The sequence below is a fragment of the Chiloscyllium punctatum genome, chromosome 37 (genome assembly GCF_047496795.1).
Source record: "Chiloscyllium punctatum isolate Juve2018m chromosome 37, sChiPun1.3, whole genome shotgun sequence".
NCBI classification, from domain to species: domain Eukaryota; kingdom Metazoa; phylum Chordata; class Chondrichthyes; order Orectolobiformes; family Hemiscylliidae; genus Chiloscyllium; species Chiloscyllium punctatum.
In genome coordinates, this window is record NC_092775.1 from 23,845,384 (window position 1) to 23,862,705 (window position 17,322).

The 17,322-nt window shown below is 38.9% G+C and overlaps 1 protein-coding gene across 3 annotated transcripts in view; it reads right to left on the bottom strand.

The window, feature by feature from the left end:
• Window positions 1-17,322, bottom strand: part of LOC140462943 (disks large-associated protein 4-like) — a 572,009-nt gene that overhangs the window by 87,562 nt on the left and 467,125 nt on the right. The window lies entirely within an intron of this gene.

The window sequence follows — 17,322 nt, forward strand, 5'->3', positions numbered from 1 at the left end:
CTCAGAAACTGATCCTGAATCTATCGAACTCTGGAAAATAATCACCAATGCATCCACGATTTCTCAAGCCACCTCCTTCAGTACACTGGGATGTAGACCATCAGGCCCCAGGGACTTATCAACCTTCAGACCTAACAGTCTCTCCAACACCAATTCCTGGCAAATATAAATTCCCTTCAGTTCAGGTCTTTCAGCCACTGTTACCTCAGGGAGATTGCTTGTGTCTTCCCCAGTGAACACAGATCTGAAGCACCAATTCAATTCTTCTGCCATATCTTTGTTCCCCGTAATATATTCCCCTGTTTCTGTCTTCAAGGGCACAATTTTAGTCTTAACTATTTTTTTGCCTTTCACATACCTAAAAAAACTTTTGCTATCCTCCTTTATATTTTTGGCCAGTTTACCTTCATACCTCATTTTTTTCTCTACGTATTTCCTTCTTAGTAATCCTCTGTTGTTCTTTAAAAGCTTTCCAGTCTTCCATTTTCCCACTTATCTTTGCTATGTTATACTTTTTCTCTTTTAACTTTATATGTTTCTTAACTTCCCTCGTCAGCCACGGCCACCCATGCCTCATCCTAGGATCTTTCTTCCTTTTTGGAATGAACTGATCTTGCAACTTCTGCATTATACATAGAAATATCCGCCATTGTTCCTCCACTGTCATCCCTGCTAAGGTGTTGCACCATTGAACTTTGGCCAGCTCCTCCCTCATAGCTCCATAGTTCCCTTTATTCAACAGAAATATTGTCACTTCCGATTGTACCCTCTCCCTCTCAAATTGCAGATTGAAGCTTATTATAGTATGGTCACTACTTCCCAATGGCTCCTTCACTTCAAGGTCCCTGACCAATTCTGGTTCATTGCACAATACCAGATCCAGAATTGCCTTCTCCCTGGTCGGCTCCAGCACCAGCTGTTCTAAGAATCCATCTCTGAGGCACTCCACAAAGTCTCTTTCTTGAGGTCCAATACCATCCTGATTCTCCCAGTCTACCTGCATATTGAAATCCCCCATAACAACTGTAGTAACATCTTTGCATCAGGCCAATTTCAGCTCCTGATTCAACTTACATCCGACATCCAGACTATGGTTTGGGGGACTGTAGATAACTCCCAAGAGGGTCTTTTTACCCTTAGTATTTCTCAGCTCTATCCACACTGACTCTACATCTCCTGATTCTAGATCCCCCCGCGCATGGGACTGAATATCATCCCTTATCAATAAGGCCACCCCACCCCTGCCCGTCAGTCTGTCCTTACGATAGCATGTGTAGCCTTGAATATTAATTTTCCAGGCCCTGTCCACTTGAAGCCACGTCTCAGTTATCCCCACAATATCGTATCTGCCAAGTTCCAAAAGAGCCTCAAGCTCATCCATCTTATTTCTAATGCTTCGTGCTTTCATGTATAGTATTTTTAATTTGTTACTGCCCTCACCCTTCCCATCAACTCCTATTTCACTCAACCTTACAGCATGATCTCTTTCTGAGTTTTCTGCCTCATTGATACAGTTGTCTTTCTTGATTCCCTTGTTCTAACTTTCCGTTTAGTTTCCTTCTTAAACATCCAGTTTGTCCCCTCCCCCCAGCTACTTAGTTTAAACGTAGCTGTGTTGCAGTAGCAAACCTGCCTGCCAGAATGCTGGTCCCCAACCTATTAAGGTGCAAACCATCTCTCTTGTAGAATTTATACTTACCACAAAACATACCCCAGTGATCCAAGAATTTAAATCCTTGCTTCCTGCACCAGTTCCCCAGCCACACATTCAAGTTCATTATCTCCCTGTTTCTGGCCTCACCAGCCCGAGGAACTGGAAGCAAACCGAAGATAATCACCTTGGACGTCCTGCTTTTCAGGCTTCTTCCTAGTTCTCCGAAGTCCCGCTGTAGTATGTTCCTCCTCTTCTTCTCGACATCATTTGTGCCAACATGTACCACCACCTCTGGCTCTTCACCTTCGTCCTTGAGGATTTCCTGCACTCTGTCTGTGATGTCTTTAACCCTGGCACCAGGAAAGCAACACACCATCCTTAAGTCCCGTCTGCTGCCACAAAAATCCTGGTCAGTTCCTCTCACTATGGAGTCCCCTATTACCACGGCTCTGTGCGATGTCCGACTCTTCCGCTCTGCCTCTGCGCCAACGTTTGATTGACAGACCTGGCCGCCTTGCGGACTGGCAGTGTCATCTGTCTCTCCTGTTTCCAAAAGATTCAGCTTGTTTCTGACAGGTACTTGCCCCGGGTAGTCTTCCAGAGTAAAGATTTAAACTTTAGTTAGGATATCTGGTCTTCCAGAGTAAAGATTTGACTCATTTCTGATGAAGGGCTTTTGCCCGAAACGTCGAATCTCCTGCTTCTCAGATGCTGCCTCTCCTGTTGTGCTTTTCGAGCACCACACTCTTGACTCTGATCTCCAGCATCTGCAAGTCTTCACTTTCTCTGAAAGATTTGACCTTGACTGAATGTTGCAGACTGGCACATTCCAAAGTTCAGGATGACGTATTGAGGGATGCACCAAGCTTGGGGCAGCTGCTGCCAAAGCACAGCGGGGAAAAGACCACTATCTAAGGACTTTCTGCCAAAGTAAAACAGGGGTCCATTCAGCTCTCAGACTCCCCATTGCCACAAGATGTGTTTAGGTTTCAAGCAAGAGTTAAAAATACCTTTTGTTTACCCAAACAACTGCACGATAGCACTTTGGGATGTGAAAAAACAGTCCAGTGTTAGTTCCTTGTTCCTGCTCGGCTGGGATGGATTTGAAACCTACCTCTTTGTCCTAACCACTGTGGGTTGGACCTGCCTTTGGGCAGAGAAACCAAGGGGAATCCAAAGTACAATCTTTAAAATTGTGAATGGATGTGTTAAAATGGGCTTAATGACCTTACTGGACAGTGTCAATTTAACACCTGTGATTGTACATCAAAAAATAAAATATTTGGACTGTCCTAAAGACAAGAAGAAGTCTTAAATGCAAGTTTAGGTTTAGTTAGGATATCTGGTTGGATTTTAACCCGACTGCGAATCCTCTTGCAAGGATGCCTGCCTTGAAGAAGTTTTCCTCCTCTCTCTACAAGAATCTCAGGGAGTCCCTCTCCCACTGCAACTCCCAGGTCATTTCCTCTGCCCTGAAGCTCTTACTCTATGCTACTCTCTCCCCACCCCCCACCCTCCTCTAGCTTATCTCTCCACGCTTCAGGCTCACTGCCTTTATTCCTGATGAAGGGCTTTTGCCCGAAACGTCGATCTTGAAGCTACTTGGATGCTGTCTGAACTGCTGTGCTCTTCAAGCACCACTAATCCAGTATCTGGTTGGCATGGATGAGTTGTACTGAAGGGTCTGTTCCCATGCTGTACATCTATATGACTCTATGACTCTATTTCTTCATTTGTCTGCCCTATTAATTTGCAAAATTTGCCCAATGTCTTGTTAAATGTCTGTAAATACGTCTTGTCCCTGGGTGCCATTCAACTCTTTTTTGAAACAAACCAACAAACAGTACATCAATGGCATCTCTGGTGAGATGTAACTGACAAAGAACAACTCGTCCGTTGGCTACATTACTACAGTTTCAGCATCCCAAAACAAGAACTTCATTTTGAAGTGTTTTGAGACATCAGAAATGCAATGAGGTCAAAAATGTGGCTTTTTGTTTGTCCTTTCACCAAGAAGATGTTCATTAATCAGTTTAAATCATTTCTATTGGGAGGGACTAACCATAAAAAAGCAAAAGTAAAAATAGCAGACACATCTTTTTTGAAGGATGCATCTTAACATATTATATGTTGCACAGATTAGGCAAAACAAACTGAGTATGAGGCTATATTATTTGCCCTACCACAACAGAACTTTCTGGTGGGCAAAATCATTTCACGGTCACATTTTTATAGGTTTGTACACTTTTCTCAGTCAAATTCCAAACAATCCAAATATATTTGTCTACACAAATCAAACTGTGTGTTAAAACTGATACATAAAGGCGCACTAACTTTCAACTCCAATGTTGTGGAAAGAGTGGTCAAATGGTGTAGGTCAGCACTGCTCCCTCTATCACTCCATCCACCTCAGAGGGAAATGAAGGGGTGGAGAATTGGCTCAAGTGCTGCCAGTTATGTACAACAAAGGAAATTTCCCACCGATCTTGCATAGGTTAGTGGGGTTATATGTGGAGGTTTCCAATAGATTATGTCCGCCAGCTTACGCCGAGCAAGAATGTTAATATTCTGATAGCCTTTAGATCTTCAGCAGGGCCTTACTATCCAACTCCTTGTGAAATGAACAGAAGTAAATATCAGGTTTGAGAGTGTGGTGCTGGAAAAGCACAGCAGGTCAGGCAGCAACTGAGGAGCAGGAGAATCGACGTTTTGGGCAAAAGCCCTTCATCAGGAATTGATGAAGGGCTTTTGCCCAAAACGTCGATTCTCCTGCTCCTCAGATGCTGCCTGAACTGCTGTTCTTTTCCAGCACCACACTCTCGACTCTTATCTCCAGCATCTGCAGTCCTCACTTTCTCCTAGGAAATATCAGGTTGTTTAGTATAAAGAAAGAAGTATGCATATTTATAAAGCACTTTCATGGCCTCAGGTCCAAAGTGCTTTACAGTCAATGAAGTGACATTGTTAAAATGTAGCAAATATAATGCATTACTGATTTCTGATTTGCAATGCTAATTTTATATCTTGGGTGCAACTGGGGGACAGGTTGAAATTCCACCATAACCTCACATGTCTGCAAATACGATCTAGATCCTAAGCCCCAGTGGAAGCAGGCATGAAGACAAGTGGAATTGCTGGGCAGTTTGCTGATTCCCCAGCTCCATCGTGTTCCCAGGCTGCATTTGCTGATGTCACAACTATGGAAGGTGTGCAAGATATTACGGAACCTGCATCCATTATTTAATGGCATATGCTATATAATTTGTGTATTGCAATTGATTCGTCACTAATGCTTGACTTCACATACATCTTACATTTTTTGAGAAAATGTCTAATGGTGACCATGTAACCTTTGCTGATTTATGAAAAAACCCATTTGATTCACTAATGTGCTTTCGAGAAGGAAATCTGCCAATCCTTACCTGGTCTGGCCTACATGTGGCTACACACTCACAGCCTCTGAGCAATTAAGGATAGGCAATAATTAGTAGCCTAGCCAGTGATACCTATATCCCATGAGTGAATAAAAAAAAACATGTTTACTGCCTGTTCGTTTCAATATTTACTTTTCACTTTGGGTTGATTTACAACATTGACATATGTGCCTGGAGGAGAAAGGGCAGGGTACTGGATTTAAACAGATAGCTCAGTGGTAATGGAATGAATTGGGCCTATTAAACTCCTAAAAGATATCTCAGGATATTCATGTTAGATTGTGATAATATAGTGCTGACACTTCCTTGACGTGGATGTGTTACAGCCAACTGAGGGGGAAAACTACACATACACAGAAAAATGCACTTGTGCAAAGATGCCAAGAATGCTTTCAGGTTGGCATTTGGCAATTTTGTCTCTCCAGGAGGGGACCTATAAAATGGTGGGGGAAGCAGCAGAACTACACACTTGCAAGTGATATGCTGCAAATTCATTTAATGTCCACTCAAAGCCAATTACTGGAATCGAACTGGGATTCTCCTGCTGTCCTCATCCTGACCCCCTCCCCCCAGGTGGCAGGAAACAGGGCAAGTGACTGGTGATGGCATGCTATAAACAGACCGGAGGTCAGGGCAGTGCTTCAGGCAGGCTGAGAGACCCTTTCTGATTAATACCTGTAGTTGCAGGTGACCTGGTAAAAGAAGTTTCTTTTTGTCGTGATGTAATAGTGGTCCAGCTGATAATAAATCATAAATTAAGAAAAATTTGTTTTTAAAGTTGGAGAGAAGGTGAGTTGCCTTTTCCCTCGTGTACCTGCAAGGGCGGTCTGCTATTTTAGAGCTGAAAACCCCTACTGACCAATTTGAAGAGAATCAGAAGAGGTGAATTTCTCTGCCCCAACAGTGTGGATTTCTGATCCCTATTTGACTGCGTGGGTGAGCCTTGAAGGTCATCGGAAAAATCCTGCCCTCTGATTACTTGCTTGAAGCAGACTCTGAACAAAACTTTAATTTTGTTTCTGCTCAGTTTCTTGAAATATAACATCATTGCTGTGTTTGCTAGTTTGTGTAGTGTTAGCCCAGCAATTAGCTCAAGGCTTTTTCATGTTGCAACAGTCCATTAAGTTTGTTGCTACTATAAAAAGCTCACAGAGCTGCAATGAAGTCATTTGATTTTTAAAATAATTTAGTACAATCTGTTACCATTGAGTTAGAACCACAGTAAATTCAAAAACATTAGCAGTGTGCGTGGTTAAAAGCAAAAACCTTACCAGATTCACCAATGATTCCTGTCAGTATGAATCTATAATGAGAACAATACAAACATGCGTATCCTGATAGTTAAGCAGTTGCCTGGCAACTGAAGAGCTAATAGAGCTTCAGTAGTTACTGATATAATTTTTCAAATGTTCACAGCAAGCAAAACCAGTAATAAAGGGATTTCACAATGAAATGTAGTGTAAACAGAGCAGCTCTGACATGTACATAAAGTAGACTTAAAATACATTTCTTTATAATGATATAAGTCTCCCCACTAAAATATTTATGCACATTCATAGAATTACAAAGTTGAGAACAAGGCTATTCAACCCATTGTGTTTATGCTAGTGCTTTGAGAGAACTATCCAATTAGTTCCACTTCTCTGCACTTTCTCCAAGATAGATCCTTGGGGACAATGGAGGTAATGAGTGGGAACAGGAGAAAAGCCAATGTAAGTGACACTATGACTACAAATATAGAGCTAAGAATGGATTCAACAGTCCTAGTTAGCTCCATGACAGGGGAGAGACAGCAGAATAGGATGGTGTGGTCACCCAGTGAAAGGCTGCATACAAGTCGAGTGGGAAACCTTACCCTCAGTGGAGTTGCATAGTATGTCATAGAGTCATAGAGTCACATAGTATGGAAACAGACCCTGCGGTCCAACTAGCCCATGTTGACCATAATCCAAACTAAACTGGTCCTGCCTGCCTGCTCCTGGCCCAAATCCCTCCAACCTTTCCTATTCATGTACTTACCCAAATGTCTTTTAAACATTGTATTGTGCCCGTATCTACCACTTCCTCAGGAAGTTCATTCCACATACAAACCACCCTATGTGTAAAAAATTTGCCCCTCGTATCTTTTTTAAATCTCTCTCTTCTCACCTTAAAAATGTGTCCCCTAGTCTTGAAATACCCCATCCTCGTGAAAAGACTTCTATCATTAACCCAATCTATACCCGTCATGATAATATAAATATCTCTCAGGTCACCTATATTGAACCCCATTTGCCACTTTTCAACCAATTGACCCATTTGATCAAGAACCCTTTGTAATCCTCGAATCTGGAATTTTGAAAAGTTAGTTACAGTTGGGGTTAGATGCCCTGATACTGTGTTAGAGGTGGGAATATGATTCAGTTCTGGGGAAGGTGAGCATGGACTTGGGAGTGAAAACATGGCCAAGTACTTCGGAGAAGAGTGGAAAGTTGGACATTGGATGATAGTTTGCATGAATAGTGGAGGCAAATTTAGATTTTTTTGAGGCCAGGATATAGACAGCAGATTTAGGTAAAGAAGGGAAACATCTGAAGAGAAACAATTGTTACTAATAATGTCTACAATGGGGATTGGGAAGGAAAGCTGTATTGTATAATGAAACACAGAAGGTATTGATTGTTATGCAATGTATTTTATACATATACATAAAATGGTGAAATTTGTAGTTGACATTTGAGACATTGAACATTGCTAGCCATTAGGGTATCATCATTCTATCATGACACTTTACAATGTCATTGCAATTTTAACACTTACATTTTCCCAAAAGATTGGTAAGGCATTTTAACATGGAAGTAAGATGATAACCTAAGAAATGCTGTTCTACAAATCTATAAATTATACTACACTTGCATGTGTGATATATTCTTATTATTTGTGAACTTGGACTTACAAATAGGAATAAAAAAGGATTTTTATTTTATGTTGTGTGAAAGTGACCTGTTCTTTTAAAAAACAATGGGCACAAGTCATTTTGAGCAGTGAACTAAAGACAGATTGTTTCTAAGACAGTATTGACTTAGCTAAATGACTCGATCAACTACCCTGGGTTGTGAACTGATGAAATACAAAGTTTAACTTTTATGATGTAGGAAAAGACTGATAGCATGGCACCATTAGTATAGTTTGTCCAAAAGAAAAGAAATAATTTTAGCAAAAGCACATTTAATAACAAATGTTTAGAAGTCTCCAGATTGTGAGAGTTTAGTTTATTGAAGTCTTCAGGCTATGAGAATTTGTAGAAATTTCCAGGCTTACAGAGTAGATAAGATATTTTCAGGACCACAGAAATAAATTTAAGTCCTCAGCAATTTGAGGAGAAGGGCTGGAAAGAATCATTTGAGTAACAAATTAAAGAGTTTAAATAAAATTGATAGTTCACTGGGATTGAGTGACTGTGAGGGATATCTCTGGGAAAAGGTCAAATCTTTCTGTTGCTTATGTTAAGACCTTTCTAAATTGTCATCCAGATATATCTATATATAAGCACAACCATTTTTTTCTTTCTGTATGATAAATTTGTGTACTTTTGTTACAGAACATTGGCAGCCTCATGTGATTTTGTTTAGTAACTGATCACTACAGTAGTGACAATGACAAACAAAAGTAAACCTTATGATCTAAGAAGTCAGGTTTCACCCAGACATCTGACTTGTGTAGCGTACCATCAGCTGGGATCATTATACATGACAATCTTCTGCCTGCTACTGTGACTAAAGGGAACTGGTTTAGCACAGTTGGCTAGATTGGTGATTTGTAGAGCAGTGTGATACCAACAGGGTGGGTTCAATTCCTATCACTGGTTAGAGGTTACTATGAAAGACTCTCCTTCACACCCTCGCCAGAGGTCTGGTGGCGCACAGGTTAAATCACCATCTGTCATTTCTCTCTAATGGGGGAGCAGCCCCTTTGGTCTGGTTAGACTATGATGACACAACTGTAACTATGATAACATCATTTCAAAACATGTTAGTTAACACTTTCCTTAAAATTATCTCCAAGACTAGCCATGACTAATATTAAATACAGTACCTGCAAGATTAATGTGTAATAAAAATATGAAAACTTAAAGAAAGTAATATCTGACAATAAAATTATATTAACACAAAATACAAATAAATTAATTGACAAAGTAGTAGAAATTTTATCTTAAGTACATAAATTGCAACATATGTGACTAAAAATTAAAATTTCTTGACTCTATCATATTTACTTAAGCAAGTATATTGCGTGCTTTACTTTGTATCTTTATCTCAAATCCGCCAGTGTTTACAGGGACTAAAAGTAGGTTACTGCTTGTGAATGACACAAAGAGAAGGGCATGATGAATCTTGTATGGTAGGGCTGTCAGAACACATTAAGAAGTACATTAGTAATGCTATTGGTAATGCCACCATGGATCTCATTAATTATTCAGCTTGAAAAATAAAAATTTGATGCAACTCATGGTTCAGAAAATCAATATCAAACTCATTGCAAAATGCATCGACTGATTTGATGAGAATTGTTAAGTATGAATTAATTGCATTCTGCCACCAATTTAGAAACTGTAAAATTAGTTCAAGAATTTAACATCACTGAGAGCCATTCGAACACCTGGGGCCCAGTAATAATGAACATAAATTTCATGGTAAATTGTACAAGAAAAATAAGCCCCGTCAAATCTCATGCTTCTTGTAATCTATGACATTGTTCAACTGAAATGTCATTTTTACAGAGCCACACTTTTAGTTTTACTTTGATTTACAATCTATGCAGATTTTAACTCCTACACCAACCAACATTTATTGACAAGCTTCCCAGAAGGAATGGATACCATCCTTTTACAATGAACTCATCCACTTGCAGTATTAAATGAGATTCTTAATGTAGCATGGAAATGTTGATGATTTGGTATTAATAATTCTTCAGGCTTTCCAATATCTCACTGGTATAATTCAGTTTTGAGTTAGTCTTGTTTATTTCCACCCTGCACAAAGATGGTTCACTTCATAATAATGTGGTTACATAACTTATTTGCATTAATTGTACAAACCATGTCTGTGTTCCCTTGGTCAATACACTTCTAAAACTTCACTGATACTCCAATGCAGTATTGACAGATTACTGCGTTGTCACAGCTGGTCACTTTGGAAGGGTATAAAAAACTCCACAGTGTTATGTTTGGGAAGTCAGAGTCTTCTTGTGTCAAAATCCTTCCTCAATTAGCACTCGAGAAACAAATGATCAGACAGCATTTTGAGGCAACTTATATGCAAAATGGCTGTCTCAGTTACCAACACGACAATAATGCCTGCAATATTTGGATAACTGTGTGACAAGTGCTTTAAAATGTTTCCCCAGAAATTGATAAGGGGCTGCTTGCTCCTGTTCTTGCTTCTATTTAGGAAAAGTGAAGAGAGCGACTATGTTCATCTCAATGCAGATTGCCTCAATCTCTTGTCATGTGCATAAAATTGACATTGAAAACCATTTACTATTTAACAAAATAAATGTGTACATGTGGGTACATTTAAAGGGATTAGAAAATTAGTATGATGTAAAAATATTGCGGAAGTCTCACCTGCTCTAGAGATGTGTAATAACATCACTGAATAGGTCATTTAGAAAAATAGGTTTAAAAATAAAACTAATTAATCTAAAGAAATATTAAAGTCAACGCAAATAAGACTGCCTTTTAATCATCTGATTCTTGGAGGTGCTTAACATGAAAGAAACAAAGGGATGGATGGGGATCTAAAGCAAAGTTGTCTTGTGGTGTCAAATAATAACATTACTGAGGACACTCACCTGCTGAATATTTATTTTGACAAGATGATTGTAAAGAGGCTCAAAGGTTATGGGGAGAAGGAGGGAGAATGGGGTTGACAAACTTATCAAGCATGACTGAATGGTGAAGCAGGCTCAATTGGCTGGTTGGCCTAACTTCTGCTCCTATGTCTTGTGGTCTTATAACAAAGTGGTCCTTGATGAAAGATTATCGGGATCTACCTGAATATAGAATTGGGGTTAAAGTCAGGTCATACACTCATAGAGTCCTACAGTGTGATGGCAGGCTATTTGGCCCATCAAGTCCACACTGATCTTTCAAAGAGCATCCCACCCCTATAATCCTGCATTTCCCATGGCTAACCCATCTAGCCTACACATCCCCAGAGACCGTGGGCAATTTAGTATGGCCAATACACCTAACCTGCACATCTTTGGACAGATAGTCATGATCATATTAAGTGGCAGATTAGGCTGAAAAGGCCGAGTGGCCTACTCTTGTTCCTTGATTGTACGTGTGTTTAATGTAAATGAAAGAGCTGATTTGAAATTATTGAACTAGGCTCTGAATTAGAGATTTTGTGAGATGTGTGGGTTATTAAGAACCGTGAAGCATTACATCTCAGGGCAACTTTTCAGAATTTTGACCTCTCCCACAGGAAAGTCTGTCAACTGCTGGGCCAAAACCAACAAAAAAAATGTATATGCATTAAGAAAGATTGATACATTTTTCTAAGCTTAAAAGTTGGAAATTAGTTGGATGCTAAAATTCCTCAGATCACGATCTAGTTGTAACTGCTGAGACTGTGCTTCATCAATGCCATGTTGGTACTGGTTCAAATGAGACCCAACTCAGAATTGCACTAATTTCTTTGTTTGCCAACAAGGCAAAACTCCGCATCATGTTTCCTCATGATAACACATGCTACAGTCAATCATATTCCTGCCATCTTAAAATATGTATTTTGACTGATGAAGTTGAAGTTTGAACATGTATGAGACTCATACCATTTTTCCTGTCCACTATTTTATTCAGACATTAATTGTCTATTGTAAATGGAGTGGTACAATAAATGGATGCAACACAAGCGTAGTAAATGTTAATACGCAATCTTCATCGACAAAATAAAATAAATCATTCAAAGTAAAATTTTCATGAACATTTGCATGTGAGCCATTTCTTTCTTTGATTAACTGTGTTCTTGAAACTAGTCAGTTACTGATTGACAGTTTTAGCCACCAAATCAGGAGACCTATTTTTCTGAAGTACTGATTAAAACACTACTAATTGTTATTATTTATGAATTATCAACATTATTTATCAGTCCTTATTGGCAAAATCTACTATGTTCACTGCACAACTACAAGCTTACAAAAGATTCTTGAGTGAATTTTCACTATTATCAAGTGATACTTGGCAAGGACATGTAAGGTGTGGATACTCTTAAGATTATACAACTCAGACAGCTCACTGATAATTAAACGTGCTCCTGAGTATCCAGTTAAGCAAGTGATCCACCCACACGCAACATTCTATTGCACTTAATTAAGGACGTCACTACATAATTGCAGAAACACTCGTGAGGCAGTTAGTTTGTACTACACTTCATGCAAATCAAAATTAAACCAACAATGTTTAAGTTTTTAGTAAAGAACCACAGAACTGTTGGGACATTGCAGTAAAGGAAGAGGTCAATTGGCCCACAGTGTTTGCACTGGCTGAACAAACTAGCCACCTATGCTAATCTCATTTACCAGGATCATGATTATAGCATTCCAGGTTACAGCACGTCAGGTACAGATTCACGTTCCTTTTAAATGAGTTCAGTGTTTTGACATCAAGTACCAAACTTGGCAGTGAATTTTAGACACTGTTCACTCTGTGGATAAAAAAGGCTTTTCCTCATATCCCTACTACTCCTTCCAAGTCCATCTTAAATGTGTGGTCCCTGGTAACTGACCTCTTTACTAGGCGAATTAGGTCTTCCTTGTCCACTCAATCAAAGCTATTCGTTATTTTATATATCTCCAACTAAACAACCTTTTGGCTTCTACAATTCAAAGAAAAACAACCCCAGCTTATCTAATCTTTTTTATACCTGCAATTTTCAAGCCCTGGCAATATTCTTGTAAATCTTTGTACTTTCTATTTAGGGTAATTTATCTTTCTAGTAATATGGAGACCAGAATTGTACACAAAACTCTAGCTTTAGGTTAACAGTGCCTTATGTAATTTCAGAAATATATTCCTGCTCTTGTATTTGATATCGCACCCAGTGAAGGAAAGCGGCCATATGTCATCTTTACCATCTCATCTGCCTGTCGTGCTATCTTTAGTCCAAGGTTTCTCACTTCCTCCAACCCTCTCAGGACCCTCCCAATTCTTGTGTATTCCCTTGCTTTGTTTGCTCCCCCCCAAATGCATAACTTCGCAGTTCTCCAACACAAATTTCATTTGTCGCTTTTCTGTCCATTTGAACAAACCATTGGCATCTTTCTGCAATCTACAGCCATCTTCTTCACTATGAACTATCTAGTCAATTTTCCATTGTCTGCAGATTTCCCAATCATGCCTCCAACATTTAAGTATAAGTCACTAACATATATGACAAAGAGCAAAGCACCTAAAATAAGCCTTGCGGAACACCAATGTAAACTGCTTTCCTTTCACATAAACATCCAATGACTGTTGAATGTCTAAATCAGAAAAACACACAAGACTCGATATTAACCCCTGCCTCCATGTCCAAGGGGATTGGGGTGTACAGCAGATTGGAATTGGAGCAGAATAGGTACTTCCCCATTAGTGTCACACTCTTGCTGGCCCATCATTCAGGCCCTGATATATTTAGTTTGGTTCCTCTGAGTTGTGTAGTGTTGTTGGTGTCAGGGAAAGCTGACAGCAGGTCACTTTAAGGCCAGAAGTGGCCAACAAGGTAATTTGTTAAACATTTTGCTGTTTTCTGTGTTGCTCAGTAGGATCAAAGTGCTCTGGGCTCAAAAGAGAAGCAATTAGTACATCTCGGGGGAAAAAAAAGCAATAATACTTGGAATGGAATGTATTAATCATGCTGGAGCTCCATTTTGAAGTATGAAAGGTGATTTGGACCAGTCAGTATCACTCCTGGGGTTTAATATTTGTTTTCCTTCTGAGCTATCTCAAGTGTTCTTCATTCCCTGACTGTCAGCTTGTCTCAAACCTGCTACTTGGAGTAGTAGGATGATCTGTGGTTTCATCCTCTTCCTGTTCAAATTCTTGCTTCCACCTATTAGTAGGGAATTGATTTCTGCAGAATCAGGTTAGAGATCTGGATCTACGGTACTAGACCTAAATTTATAATAGATATGTTAAGCCTCTCTGGCTAAGCTAGAGTCTCCTAAAATAATAAAAAAGTCAACTCTTGCACATTTCTGAAAACCACTTGGGAGAAAAATTATCTTGTTTCACTTTAGTCAGATTCTCAAAACATTGGGCCAAAATGTGAACAAGACGCAGCACAGTTGGGCGGAGCATACTCTATCATAACTAGTTTTTGCAGCATAGGGGATTATGAGTAATGTAAGCACTGCTATTGACTGATTGGTATGAACTGAACTGTTATTTTATCTCAGAATGGGTCTGAAGGCAGAAATTATGTTAGAAAAGCTGCCAGTGTCCAGTCCAACCAGAGTTGGCAAACTTAAGTTAAAATGGTCCAGCCGCACGTCATCATAACTGTGCAAATTTATCACTTGCTCAATTCCCCCATTCCTCAATCACACTTACAGTTCAAATTGGGCCTGCAGCCAAATTCTGCATTGAGATGAAATGTTTCTGATTCTTTAAATGCATCAATATTCTTCCATGTTGATGCTCATATTAAGGAGTAGTTACACTGTTTTGCTCACAACAAGAGTTTTAAATCATATTAATAGCAATGTTATGCTTTTATGAGTACAGATGAAAGTGTCTTTAGTCAAAATATCCTATTATCAGTTCACTGTATATTAAACATGCATAAATCTCAAAGTTATTTATTTTAACACTATCCTAGCAGGCATTTGTGCTTCTAATAGTAATTTGAAATGAACCAAATATGACTAAATTCTTTGTTACAGTGGGATATTAAACATTTCCTTCTTTTGACTTTTATTTGGTCAATGTGACATTGTTCACAATGGTTTCTCTTTTCCCAGCTTCCCAGGAATAAGTGATCCCTAAATTTTATTGTGCTTCAAGTACTTGTAATCAAAACAAGATTTTACATAGGTGAGAAAGTACAGATGACATTATGATAGCAATTGTAGAAGCCATTGTGAATAAACTTTATTTGTTAGCAGAAGCAATGCACGTATAGCTACTTATATAGAGCTGGCACTGCACCTTTCTGCTAATTTCAGGTGAGATTTCTGAATACAACTCCCTGTACATAGACTGCTTTATGAAGTACTGTCCATGTTGAGCTGTGCTCTGTGATTCTTGACCCATAAGTACAATGGATCATTTAAAAGTTTGGACAACTTTAGTATGAGTAGGTTGGGCCATGTAAAATAAATGCTGTATTTAACTGCTCAGTAGCAACAAACGTTGACCCTGGAAGTATTCAAAGTAAGTGTACCAAATTGGCTGAAATAGAGCTGGGTACTCGAGGATTAGCTCCTCCATCTTTCAATTAAAAGCTTATTTGCATAGGAAGTGCCAGAGATCTCATCTCTTAAAATGCATATTCAGCTAAGGAACAGAAGCAGACTTGGAGTTCCAGGTCAATATTGTGAAATATATTCTTTCTTCAAAATAATCATAAACCACACCCTCCTTACAGAGGGTGATAAGGTTTTGTGGCTTTTTTTTCCTCAGAGTCCTTCAACACTCCAGAAGGTTATGCCAACCTTACCTGATTTTCTGGAACCTTTATTATGAAATTATTCAAGCCACTGGTTTCAAATGATAATTTTTTATGATCATAAGGTGAGGGTCATTCCTGTTGCAGAACACCATTTCTGCATCCACCATCAACATCCAGCTATGGATTAGGTGGTGCATAAATTTCCTCACCTACTTCAGCATATAGCACTTAAGTCCTCTAGAGTGACAGTTCCATTTCCCACACCATCCTAATTTGATATTTAATGCAAACAATTGCCAAATTTAATAACTTTCTGGAGTAGGAGCAATGTCCACCGGGAGTTGGGTTGAGTACTTCCAAACTAATTCCATGTAAGGCTTTCTTTACAACTCCCAGAAAGAGACTTTCTTCTAAATGTCTGGCTCAATGCAGTTGAGGCTCCACAAAGGTATTGGGCTTGATTTTGTGACCATGGATTACCTCCACTTTATCGAACCTCTCTGGTCTAGTTAAATCTGGCTACAAAGGGTGGTGAGATGCTGCACCAGTTTCCTGAACAAGTCTCACTGCTCCAATGTTGAGTGCAGTTCATAACACAATAGTAAGAAAACTTAGCTGGATTTATGCCAAGATCAACATTTGTTCATGTTATTTTTGGACCTTTAAATTGTGCTTAGGCTGGAAAAAGACAGACTAGCGCTGACATCACAATGGCCCAGGATGTTACATCCATTGATATTCCATATCTCTTTGTAGGAAAGTAGCTGGTATCCACTTGATGCTTCTGTCCGATGACATGGGTGAGATCGAAAACTTGCGTGATTCATCATCCATCGTCGCCACCACCCCATCACCTTTCAAACACGAAGCTTTTGTTGTGATATGTCATGACAACTTTTTGGTCTTTGCTATAACAAATAATACACAAACATATTGTCCAATAGAAAAAGAACTTACTCTCCTATACAAACAGCAATTCCACAAGGTTAGCATTAAAAAGTTGTACAACTAAATGGAAATCCAGTAAAGAAGAATGAACGAAATAATTTCCATTATGTATCTTATTTTATGAACTGTATTCAGGAGAGCAAGGAAAAAATATATTTAAAATATATTTTCAGCAATTAAAAATAAAGTTTTTCTTCATGAGAAATCTAAATTCTTTGTTATGCCACAAAATCATTCTCAAATTTTACATGAAAACACAAACCATTAACTTTTACAATGTTGTACTTTGTAATCCAACAGTGACTACCATCTCCAGAATTATCCAAACACTTTAAAATCCATGCCAAAGTTAAAGAACAATGACTTGCAACACAATCTATTCAACCCAATTGGAATGGTACATCTAAAGGCAGCACAGTGGGTGGATAATCATGCACAAAACTGCCACATTCTTCTCCTATGCCTTATATCCATATTAAAATGGTGCATTAAAAGTTTTTTTTAAAATCACAATATCAGAACAACAATTTTCAACTTTCCTTCACCATTGCAAACGTTTAAAAGTGAAAATACATTTTGATTTATGCATTACATGTTGGAGTTTTGTAAGTACTATATTCGTATTCTTTGTTCATCTCAGACTAACTGG